This window comes from Ranitomeya imitator, chromosome 5 (genome assembly GCF_032444005.1).
Source record: "Ranitomeya imitator isolate aRanImi1 chromosome 5, aRanImi1.pri, whole genome shotgun sequence".
NCBI lineage: Eukaryota > Metazoa > Chordata > Amphibia > Anura > Dendrobatidae > Ranitomeya > Ranitomeya imitator.
This window is the reverse complement of record NC_091286.1, coordinates 492486048-492499069: the sequence shown is the minus strand read 5'-3', so window position 1 is coordinate 492499069 and position 13022 is coordinate 492486048.

Sequence of the window (13022 nt, the reverse complement as noted above, 5' to 3'; positions counted from 1 at the left end):
AAGATGAGTTTTGTGTGGCAACATGCGTGTAGCAACTTTTTGTGTGTCGAGTTGCATGTGACAGGTTAGTGTAGCAAGTTGTGTGCAGCAAGTTTTGCGCATGGCGAGTTTTATGTGGTGCCTTTTGAGTATGTGCAAGTTTTGTGTGAAGCAACTTTTGCATGTGTTGCAAATTTTGTGCATGTGGCAATTTTTCCGCGTGTGCAAGTTTTGCGTGTGGCGAGTTTTCCATGAGGTGAGTTTTGCACTTGTGGCGAGTTTTGCGTGAGCCTAGTTTTTGCATGTGGCGAGTTTTGCGCGTGGTGAGTTTTGAGCGGCGACTTTTGTGTTTCGACTTTTATGTGGCGAGGTTGGTGTATGTGTGGTGAAATGTGTGCTGAGGGTGGTATATGTGTTCAAGCACGTGGTAGTGTGTGGCGCATTTTGTGTGTGTGTTCATATCCCCATGTGTGGTATCTCATGTCGGGGCCCCACCTTAGCAACTGATCAGTATATACTCTTTGGCGCCATCGCTCTCATTCTTTAAGTCCCCCTTGTTCACATCTGGCAGCTGTCAATTTGCCTCCAACACTTTTCCTTTCACTTTTCCCCATTATGTAGATAGGGGAAAAATTGTTTGGTGAATTGGAAAGCGCGGGGTTAAAATTTCACCTCACAACGTAGCCTATGACGCTCTCAGGGTCCAGACGTGTGACTGTGCAAAATTTTGTTTCTGTAGCTGCGACGCCTCCAACACTTTTCCTTTCACTTTTTTCCCCATTATGTAGATAGGGGAAAAATTGTTTGGTGAATTGGAAAGCGCCGAGTTAAAATTTCACCTCACAACGTAGCCTATGACGCTCTCAGGGTCCAGACGTGTGACTGTGCAAAATTTTGTTGCTGTAGCTGCGACGCTTCCAACACTTTTCCTTTCACTTTTTTCCCCATTATGTAGATAGGGGCAAAATTGTTTGGTGAATTGGAACGCGCGGGGTTAAAATTTCACCTCACAACGTAGCCTATGATGCTCTCGGGGTCCAGACGTGTGACTGTGCAAAATTTTGTGGCTGTAGCTACTACGCCTCCAACACTTTTCCTTTCACCTTTTTCCCCATTATGTAGATAGGGGCAAAATTGTTTGGTGAATTGGAAAGCGCGGGGTTAAAATTTCACCTCACAACATAGCCTATGACGCTCTCAGGGTCCAGACGTGTGACTGTGCAAAATTTTGTGGCTGTAGCTGCGACTCCTCCAACACTTTTCATTTCACTTTTTCCCCATTATGTAGATAGGGGCAAAATTGTTTGGTGAATTGGAAAGCGCGGGGTTAAAATTTCACCTCACAACGTAGCCTATGATGCTCTCAGGGTCCAGATGTGTGACTGTGCAAAATTTTGTGGCTGTAGCTGCGACGGTGCAGATGCCAATCCCGGACATACACACACACACACATACACACACACATACACACATTCAGCTTTATATAGTAAATAAGTGAAATAAATATTGAAAAATGACCAATTTCTCATTATTGCACTGAACTTAATTCATGGACATATACGGTTAGATTTATTTGCCTATGTGGGGATTCGATGAGGTTTTACTAACATTTGGTAACAATTATATGTCAAAAGCACATTTAGAAATATATTTACTTAGAAAATTGGTGGCGTATTAAATACTTATTTAACCCACTCTGTGTATATACCATATTTTTTGGATTATAAGACGCACTTTTTCCCCAAAAAATTTTGGGGGAAAATGGGGGTGCGTCTTATAATGCGGATATACTTTACCATCGGCGGTGGAGCAGGGTCCCAGGTTCGAGGCTAGAGGAGGAAAGAGTGGAGCGTTGCTGCAGGCCGCAGGGGGTGTTCAGATATGTGTCTGGTGCTGCAGGTGGTGTCCGCTGCAGCAGGGGGCTCTGCCAACATTTTGTGAAAGGCCAGAGCCCCTGCAGTTCAGGATGCCGGGGGCGGCGCATGCGCAGATAGAAATCTAGGCATGAAAATCTTGGGAGATGAGATCTCAGCGCTATGGACTGTCCTGCCTGTTCCCCAGACCTGAATCCAATTGAGTACATCTGGGACATCACGTGTTGTTCCATCCACCATTGCCACGTTGCACCACAGACTGTTCAGGAGTTGATGGATGCTTTAATCAAGGTCTGGGAGGAGATCCTTCAGGAGAACATCCACCTCATCAGGACAATTCCAGGCATTGTAGTGAGGTCATATAGGCACATGGAGGCCACACACACTACTGAGCATCATTTCTGTGTCTTGAGGAATTTCCACTGTAATTGGATCAGCCTGGAATTTGATTTTCCACTTTGATTTTGAGTATCATTCCAAATACAGACCTCCATGGGATATTAAATTTGATTTACATTAATCATTGTTATGTTTTAGAGTTCTCGATGCATTCCACTATGTAATGAATAAAGATTTACAACAGGAATATTCATTCAGTGATATCTAGGATGTGGGATTTTAGTGTTCTCTTCTTTTTTTTTTAACAAACATAAAGGGCCACAAACAACATTTTGTTAGTAACTGGTATACTAGTACGAGTTAAAGTGGAGATATACCTGCCGCTTTCATAGCAGAACTAACTGTCTTGGTATGCTGAAGCATTAAGATTTCCCTTCCTAAGAACAAAAAGGCCTAGGCCAAATCCTGAAAAACAACCACATATCATTATTCTTCCTCCACTTATCTTTACCGTTTGCACAAAGCTGTCTAGTGGGTAATGTTATCCTGGAAATTGCCAATCATTAGACAGTCAGAGAGAGAAGCGTGATTTATCATTCCACACAACATGCTTTTGCTGCTCCAGTTCAATGATTTCGAACTTTACAATGCTGTATCCGCTGTTTAGCATAGTGCTTGCAAAACCCATGCCATGATGTTAATGCCCGAGAAGGGACTCTGCAGTTATTTAGTCAGCTGAGTATTCAAGACTTTTATGAACTATGCACCTCAGCATTGGGTAACCCCACTTTATAATTCATATGATCTGCCACTTTGAGGTTAAGTTTCTGTGGTTCCCAAACTATCCCACTTTTCAATACTACCTCTCATAATCGTTCGTGAAATATTTCGGAAGGAAGACATTTCATGAACTGACTTGTAACAATGGTGGCATCCTAGTACAGGACCACATTTGAATTCAGTGAACTCTTTAAAACATCCCATTATTTCCTAAATGTTGGTGAAGGCAGACTGCATCGCTAGGTGTTCAATTCTATAACCTTATGACAATGGGACAGAATTAAAAAGCTCAAATCAATAATTAGGATATGCTGTATGATTTTTTTCTCGCATCCATTGACTTGCATTGGCGAGTGTCGTCCAATATAAGAGGACAATAGCAGCATGTTGTGATTTTTTTCTCAGTCCAATCTGAGAAAAAAAAAATCACAGATGAGCAGGGAATCATAGAATAACATTAGGCAGAGCGCAATCCGATTTTTTATCGGATAGCACGCGTCCGTTTCTCTCGCAAAAATATGAGCCCCTAAAGCGAAGTCATTTAGATAATGTGTAACTATTGTTTAAACACAATTTTTTCTCAAAACAAAACGTAAAAATGCCATGTATGCAAGAGTGGATGTATGTAATTCTAAATAGGTGATGTGTTGCACTTGATAGGCAATTTCCCTTCTTTATACATGCAAATTGATCATTTGACCCAGAAAGCTGAAGAGCAGCAGAAATTATTGTGATTTATAGAGAAAATGAATTGTATTGTGGGAGTATCCTCTGCTATAAATTTCTAGCAACTGTGAAGCTGTTAAGGCAGTGATGCAAGTAGTGCTGGGGATAAGATATATGGCTGTTTAATGCTGAAGCAAGACATTGTTTAAGGGTCTGCTGAATGTTTACGGCCTTATCTTGTGAATGATTCCTTCTTTATACCCTTTTTTGAATAGCAGGTCCATGTAAATAATGCAGGTTTGCATGATTGTCTTTGCCAAACTGAAGCCTTCTTGTACTGAACACCATAATGCAGTACATTGTGTTAATAACAGTAGAATTCAAGAAACAAAGCCACATTTTGTCATCTTTAATTATTATTCAATACTTAAATATTCAAGTCTCTTTGTAAACAGGATATTAGTCATTTATCACTTTAATAAAGATATGTTTTGCAATAAGGATGAGTGAAATCATTTGAACCAGTCTCTCATGTGTTCTATATGTATGGAAATATTTGATGCTTTCTTCTTTGAATATATCTTCCTACTTGTTTAACCCCTTACCGGCATCGGACGTACTATACCGTCCGATGCCGGCTCCCCTGCTTGGATGCAGGGCTCCGCGGTGAGCCCGCACCAAAGCCGGGACATGTCAGCTGTTTTGAACAGCTGACATGTGCCCGTAATAGGCGCGGGCAGAATCGCGATCTGCCCGCACCTATTAACTAGTTAAATGCCGCTGTCAAACGCAGACAGCGGCATTTAACTACCGCTTCCGGCCGGGCAGCCGGAAATGACGTCATCGCCGACCCCCGTCACATGTCCGGGGGTCGGCGATGCGTCTCCATTGTAGCCATAGAGGTCCTTGAGACCTCTATGGTTACTGATTGCCCGTCGCTGTGAGCGCCACCCTGTGGTCGGCGCTCACAGCACACGTGCAATTCTGCTACATAGCAGCGATCAGCAGATCGCTGCTATGTAGCAGAGCCGATCGTGCTGTGTCTGCTTCTAGCCTCCCATGGAGGCTATTGAAGCATGGCAAAAGTTAAAAAAAAAAGTTTAAAAAAATGTGAAAAAAATAAAAAAAACATAAAAGTTTAAATCACCCCACTTTCGCCCCAATCAAAATAAATCAATAAAAAAAATATCAAATCTACGCATATTTGGTATCGCCGCGCTCAGAATTGCCCGATCTATCAAATAAAAAAAAGTATTAACCTGATCGCTAAACAGCGTAGCGGGAAAAAAACTCGAAACGCCAGAATTACGTTTTTTTGGTCGCCGCGACATTGCATTAAAATGCAATAACGGGCGATCAAAAGAACGTATCTGCACCGAAATGCTATCATTAAAAACGTCATCTCAGCACGCAAAAAATAAGCCCTCAACCGACCCCAGATCACGAAAAATGGAGACGCTACGAGTATCGGAAAATGGCGCAATTTTTTTTTTTTTTTTTTAGCAAAGTTTGGAATTTTTTTTCACCACTTAGATAAAAAATAACCTAGTCATGTTTGGTGTCTATGAACTCGTAATGACCTGGAGAATCATAATGGCAGGTCACTTTTAGCATTTAGTGAACCTAGCAAAAAAGCCAAACAAAAAACCAATGTGGGATTGCACTTTTTTTGCAATTTCACCGCACTTGGAATTTTTTTCCCGTTTTCTAGTACACGACATGCTAAAACCAATGATGTCGTTCAAAAGTACAACTCGTCCCGCAAAAAATAAGCCCTCACATGGCCAAATTGACGGAAAAATAAAAAAGTTATGGCTCTGGGAAGGAGGGGAGCGAAAAACGAACACGGAAAAACGAAAAATCCCCCGGTCATGAAGGGGTTAAAAGAATACGTTTTACATCACTATGTTATGTTTCATTACTCACCTTAATGTCTATAGCTATAATCCCCTTCCCATAAATCGTTAAAAAATCCCCCCAAATAAAAAGAATATTGAAATATTTGATGTCTGTCATTGAAGATAATATGAAAAAAAAAATTTGTCTACATGTAATTGAAACGCCCGACAGGGCCGTGGGGTACTGGGTTCATTACTTAAAGGGATGTGTCACGTCGGCGGCCACCCGGTCTGTGGCCCTGGGCACCCATGTTAAAGGGATAGTCTTTAGAGGGATTTGTAAAATAGTAAATGTTCGTGACGCCACCTGTGGTATTCAGTTAGGGATGACCAACGCTGCTTAAAGGGGTCCTATGGAGAGATGTTATGGCAGCAAGATGGCATAACTTCCCACAGGTGAAGCAGGTCCTCAGGGCTCCCGGTGAATAGATGGAAGATGGTGAGTGGTGCAGTAAAGAAGGACACAGTTCTGCAGTCTTTTTACCTGGTTTACTGATGGTAGCAGGCAGCCACAGTCCAGGGCACCAGATCACAGGTACAGGCAGGGTCCGGCCAGCTTGGAAGCGAGTTCAGAGTCCAGCTTTACCAGGTAAAGTTAAAAGCCTTCCTCTTAGCGCGGTGATATTATAGTCCCTTACTGCCTATGGATTCTTAGCAAGGTCCTCTCAGTTATGTCTGTCCTTAATTGAAGTGGCAGTAATGGCGGTCATGTAGGAGCGCTGAGGAGGCAGCCCAAGGATTGAGTGGGGTGTCGAGTACCACCGCAGCTCCAGCCGAATACCTCCAAAGGAGGATAGAAGCAGGATTGAATAGTGGAAATCGGTCACAGGAGCGCTGAAAGGAAAACTCTGACACAGGATAAAGTGTAGCCACAACGCGTTTCGATTGAAGTACCATCTTCATCTGCAACTATTTTTCCTCCCTTATCGATGTTCTCCCTCACGGGTCATTCCCCTTTGATTACTGGGCATCTAAAATAGACACCTGGCCTGAATTGGCACAATATGCATTAAAGGAGCTCGCTTGCCCAGCTGCTAATGTGCTATCAGAAAGAGTCTTCAGTGCTGCTGGTTCAATACTGACCGAAAAAAGGACACGTCTGGCTAACAGAAATGTTGATGATCTAACCTTCATTAAAATGAACCAATCATGGATTTCAAATTATTTTGCCCCACCTTCCCCTGCTGACACGTAGCTTGCCTGAAAAATGTCTTGCTTTTGGCCTCCTCTTAGTGACTGCTCCAATTCCTCCATTTGCAGCTGCTTAGTGTCCACCATAGGCCATTTGTATACCTCCCTAAATTGGCTGACTCCCCCCACAGGGCTGTGGTCACCACTTGGGGCAAGCACCCATGCGACTGCCGTTTGCCTGGACAGGTGGGTGTTCGCACTCTTGGGCGACGGCACTGGCACAGGGTCCCTCATAGTACAATGAAGTGTCTCTGATGGTGGTGGTGCACAACAAACATCAGACACACCGTCGTTATATGAGGGGCCCTGTGCCAGTACCGCCACCCACGTGAGAGTGGTCCCCACCAGCTCGAACAGTGCTCTACCACTTGCAAAACTTACCTCTCCCTGCTACACCACTGTGTAGTCTGTGCTGTTAAATCCTTCAATGGCACTGCCAATACAAATTTGTTGAAATGATAGATGATAGGAAAAATATACAGGGGTCCTGGCCTCCATTTCCTGAACAAAGCTATGCCGCGTTTGTACTCCTCTTACCAATTTTGAACTGCATTTAGCCTACGTTTTAATTTTAGACCTACTCAGTCTGTCTGAGCCACTTATTACAGTTGTCCTCCAATGAACAAAGCAATGCCACCTGTGTACTCCTCTTACCAATTTTGAACTGCATTTAGCCTACTTACTTATTTGGGCCTAGTAACTGTGTCAGCCTCTCAATACAGTTGTCCTCCTCCGCTGTACAAAGCTATGCCGCCTGTGTACTCCTCTTACCAATTTTGGACTGCATTCAGCCTATTTTTTTATTTTAGGCCTACTAAGTCTGTGTGAGCCTCTCATTACAGTTGTCCTCCTCCGCTGAACAAAGCTATGCCGCCTGCGTACTCCTCTTACCAATTTTGAACTGCATTTAGCCTACTTTTTTATTTTAGGCCTACTAAGTCTGTGTGAGCCTCTCATTACAGTTGTTCTCCTCCGCTGAACAAAGCTTTGCCTCCTGTGTACTCCTCTTACCAATTTTGAACTGCATTTAGCCTATTTACTTTTTTGGGCCTAGTAACTGTGTCAGCCTCTCATTACAGTTGTCCTCCTCCGCTGAACAAAGCTATGCCACCTGTGTACTCCTCTTACCAATTTTGAACTGCATTTAGCCTACTTTTTTATTTTAGGCCTACTAAGTCTGTGTGAGCCTCTCATTACAGTTGTCCTCCTCCGCTGAACAAAGCTTTGCCGCCTGTGTACTCCTCTTACCAATTTTAAACTGCATTTAGCCTACTTACTTTTTTGGGCCTAGTAACTGTGTCAGCCTCTCATTACAGTTGTCCTCCTCCGCTGAACAAAGCTATGCCGCCTGTTTAGTCCCGTTACCAATTTTGAACTGCTTTTAGCCTACTTTTTCATTTTGGGCCTATATCTGTGTTTCCTCCTCATCCTGCCCATTGCCCAGCCACTGCTACATGTGTCTGGTGGTAAATTGACCCAGATCACTACATTCCCCTTGCACTCTACACAGCCAGAATCTGACCCTGATTAAAGTCAGGTTCCCCTTCCCGCATACTATACCACCTTACACGGGGACAAAGAGGAAGGTGCAGATGAAAGTGCAGGTTCCTTCATCAGGTGGGGGTCATACTCATTGGCGCTGGCACAGGGCCCCTCATAGTACGCAAAAGTGTCTCTGACAGTGGGAGGCGCCGCCCGTTGTCAAACACACACCGCTGTACTATGATGGGCCCTGTGCCAGTGCCAACTAGTGGGCCCCCTTGCTTGCTCAGCAAGCACAGCACTTGCAAAGTTGAAATACTTACCTCTACCTACTCCACTGCCGTGACGTATTCCGCGTTTCCTGGGCCCACAAAAATCTTGAGCCAGCCCTACCCTCCCACAACTTTAGCCAAATGAGCCCCTGTTTTCAATGTCTAACTATTATTATAAAGCAAACTGAGATTGACAAGCCTAAGAAATAAGAACTGATGTTTTTGGCATTAAAATGGGCACTGTAGGTGTTTTCCTGTCCTCCACTCACTGCCGACTTTGATTCCCCATTGACTTGCATTGGGTTTCGTGTTTCCGACTTTTCGCAATAATCGGCCGATTTCACCCATCGGGTTACCCGACTCGATCCTAAAAACGTAAAAGTCGCTCAACTATACTTACTACTTTTACAAATTACTCGTAGCTGCGTGGCTAAATTCTCGAAGTAATAATTTAAGGCTTTTCTTTTTATAGATTTCATATTGATAAGACGATAATATGCATCCAATGTTTCAGGTTTTTTATGATCACTGTCAATCAGATGCTTTCATCAGTTTACTTATCTTGTAAATACAGAAGGAAAAAATATACATCATGTAGTTTATGGTGTACTTGTTTCTTACCTTCAATGATTCCATAGTTCACTTTAACTTAAGCTAGAATTACTAGAGGCACAAAAAGCTCTGATTTTTTAATTTATTTACGCTGAGTTTATGCATACTAGTCTTTGTACAAACTATGTAAGGAGAAGTGTGCATAGACTGCAAACTGCAGACTGTGTGAGGAAGGATTGCACAGAGAGAAAGTAACTAAACAGATCTTCAAGTTCTGTTCTAATATACTTGTTCTAAGGCCATGTACACACATTCAGTATTTGATCAGTATTTTACATCAGTATTTGAGAGCCAAAACTGGAAGTGGGTGAAAAATGCAGAAGTGATATTATACTTTTCCTCTGATTGTTCCACTTCTGGTTTTTACTTACAAATAGTGATATAAAACACTGATCACGTACTGAACGTAGTTTAACACTCTGTATTATGCTAAAAAAATCAGTTATTTCAAACATTTTTAAATTCCTTTTAACATTGATTAATTCAATGATAAAATTGAATTGGAAACATTTTGGAGCACATAATATTTTTTTATTGCTGGGATCAGAATCTTGTGTTCTTCGATGAGCACTTACATCAGGGTTTCCGTGAGAATCCCACAAAAATGCAATTCAGACGAAACCCCCAATGGAACACCCACCGTAAAGAGGCAGATGGAGACACTTTGGGCTCTGTTTGGAGTCTCTCAGGGTGGTATCCATTTTTTAGGCATTCATAGATCTTTGGTTGCCCACACTTGTGTGCTACAAAGACACCTAAAATTATGTGATACCACCAGAACACAGACCTGTCCGAAATTATTCCTTCTGCCTCATAAGTGAGCTAGCCAAGCCTTTTTCTGATTTTTGGTAGGCAGAATGAACAATAGACAGCAGTACAAGAATAGTTCTTATTTTTAACTATGCGCGGTTTACCATGAGATATCAGTGATAAGGCAAATATATTCTTTGGGTTGGTGCGATTACCGTGATAGCAGATTTATATTGTTTTTTCTTAGGATAGGCTGCTATCACATAGTAAAATTCCTTTTTTATACAAAGTAGTTTTTTCGTTGCCATACTCTAAGAGCTGCAATTTTTAATATTTTAGCAAACAGAGCTGTGTGACAGATTATTTTTTGTGGGAGGAGTTACAGATTATTTTCGTTCCATTTTTGGGCACATATTTTTTGATTGCTATTTATGCAAAGTTTTCAGACACATAATTAATAAAAGACAGAAATTCAGTTATTGTTTTTATTTTTAGTGAATACCGATTTGTTCGTTGGATCCGTACTAGTGATGGGCGAGAACTAAAATGCTTGGGTGCTCGTTGCTCGGGTCGAGCAAATTGGAATGCTCGGGTGCTTGACCCAAACAACAAGCCCAATGTAAGTCTATGGGAAACTCGAGCATTTTCTCCAGCGGACCACCCCCCCAGGATTCTGCATAGGTGTCAATAACTTCACTAACACACTGCAACAAAAATTAAAAGGAGGGCAGAAATGGCAGAATTTGGAGTTCACTTTTTATCTCTGATTCGTGCATGACATACAAACCATAGTTTTAAATAGCCTGTAAAAAAATTATTCCTTGCCCCTGATGCCTGGGCCTATGTCTAGAAATATCTGTAATAGCAGCAGCAGCAGCAGCAGCAGAGAACTGGAATGGACCCTCTTTCTATATGCACTGCAGTCTGCCACATACACTGCATGAATGCCTAGCACTGATATCTACAGTATGCAGCATTATTAGTCCTCAGATGGACAGTTAGTTGAGATGGATATGTGAAGAATATATGGTATAGCAACACAACACTAAGTAAGAGCAAAGCAAATCTCTTCCTAGCTCAGCAGCAACTCTCCCTACACTGCCTGATTCCGGAGTAGACTGTGAACAGCATGGCAGCGTCAGGTCTGATACAGACCTGATGACACTGTGCGGCCAGCCAATCACTGTAATACCACAATCAACATGGCTGCAGCATTACAGTGTATGGCAGACAATTCCTGCATGTTCATGGACTCTCTAAAGAACGCCAAACATGCAGGGTGGGGAGCTTGAGCATCTCAAGCAGTGAGATGCTCGGTTGAGTACCGAGTAGTGGCGAGTAGGATTGAGAGAAACGGGTCGGCCATTTTCAGAAGTCGCCGACCTTTGGCAAAGTCAGGTTTCATGAAACCCGACCCGATCCCTGTGTGGGGTCGGCCATGAGGTCGGCGATCTTCGCGCAAAAGTCGCGTTTCATTCCGATACCGCAAGTATCGGATATCGGCCGATATTTGCGGTATCAGAATCCATATTTATGTGTAAAATAAAGAATAAAAAAAAAATAGGGATATACTCGGACGCGCCCTGGTACTAACCGCTGTAACCGGCAGCTTCCATTCCTATGAATGAGCGCGTGAAGGACCTTCGATGACGTCGCGGCTTGTGATTGGTCACGTGAGCGGTCACATGAGCGGTCACGTGACCAATCACAAGCCGCGACGTCATCGAAGGTCCTTCACGCGCTCATTCTTAGGAAGGAAGGCAGCCGGTTAGTACCAGGGCGCGTCCGAGGGTAAGTATATCCCTATTTTTTATTTTTATTCTTTATTTTACACATAAATATGGATCCCAGGGCCTGAAGGAGAGCTTCCTCTCCTTCAGACCCTGGGAACCATTAGTATCCATTGCACTGCATTGGGTTTCGTGTTTCGGCCGACCCCGACCCCGACTTTTTAATAGGATCGGCCAATTTCACTCGACCCGACATTTGAGAAAGTCGGGTTTCGTGAAACCCGACCCGACCCTAAAAAAACAAAAGTCGCTCAACCCTAGTGGTGAGCATGCTCGCTCATCACTAATCGGTATGATTACAGCGATAACAGATTTATATAGAATTTATTGTGCTTTGCCATGTTTAAAGATTAAAAACAATATTTTACTCAAATGAATTTGTTTTTACATCACCATATTCTGAGAGCTGTGACTTTTTTTTTTTTTGCCATATGATCCATGTGAGGGATTGTTTATTTGTGGGATGGTTTAGCGTTTTCATTCACAGCATTTTTTTTTACATATGACTTTTTGATTGATTTTAATTCACTTTTTTGTTAGTCTATATGATGAAAAAGCGACATTTTTGGCATGTTTTGTATTTTTTTTTACAGTGTTAACCATGAAGCATAAATAACGCGCCAGTTTTAAAGATTTAGTCATTCCAGATGCGGCGATACCAATTATGAGGATTTTTTTTGTTTATTTATGTTTTAACGTAATGGCTGCAAATTGAATGGTGAAACATATTTTCTTGATTTGTGCTCTTTTTTGTGTTTTTTTTTTTACTGTTTTACAGTGTGTACAGGAAGTATTCATACCCCTTTTAAATTTTTCACTCTTTGTTTCATTGCAGTCATTTGTGAAATTCAAAAAAGTTAATTGAATTTCTCATTAATGTACACTCTGCACCCCATATTGACTGAAAATAAACAGAAATGTAATAATTTTTGCAAATTTATTAAAAAAGAAAAACTGAAATATCACATAGTCATAAGTATTCAGACCCTTTGTTCAGTATTGAGCAGAAGCTCCTTTTGAGCAGGTACAGCCATGAGTCTTCTTGGGAATGATGCAACAAGTTTTTCACACACACCTACTGGACAGTTGTTCACTCCCCGCACCCCTCTCCTCACCAGCCGCCGCAGAAAAATGTATGTAACCTGCTAATCGCAAATAAAGTACAACACTTATACTGCACAGAAGCGTGATTGCCACTTTTTCTTCTCTCATTTACTTCATTTTATATTTAGTATCTACTTTGTATCATTGCATATACAGTGCCTTGCGAAAGTAATCGGCTCACTGGAACTTTTCAATCTTTTCCCATATATCATGCTTCAAACACAATGATATCAAATGTAAATTTTTGGTGAAAAATCAACAACAAGTGGAACACAATTGTGATGT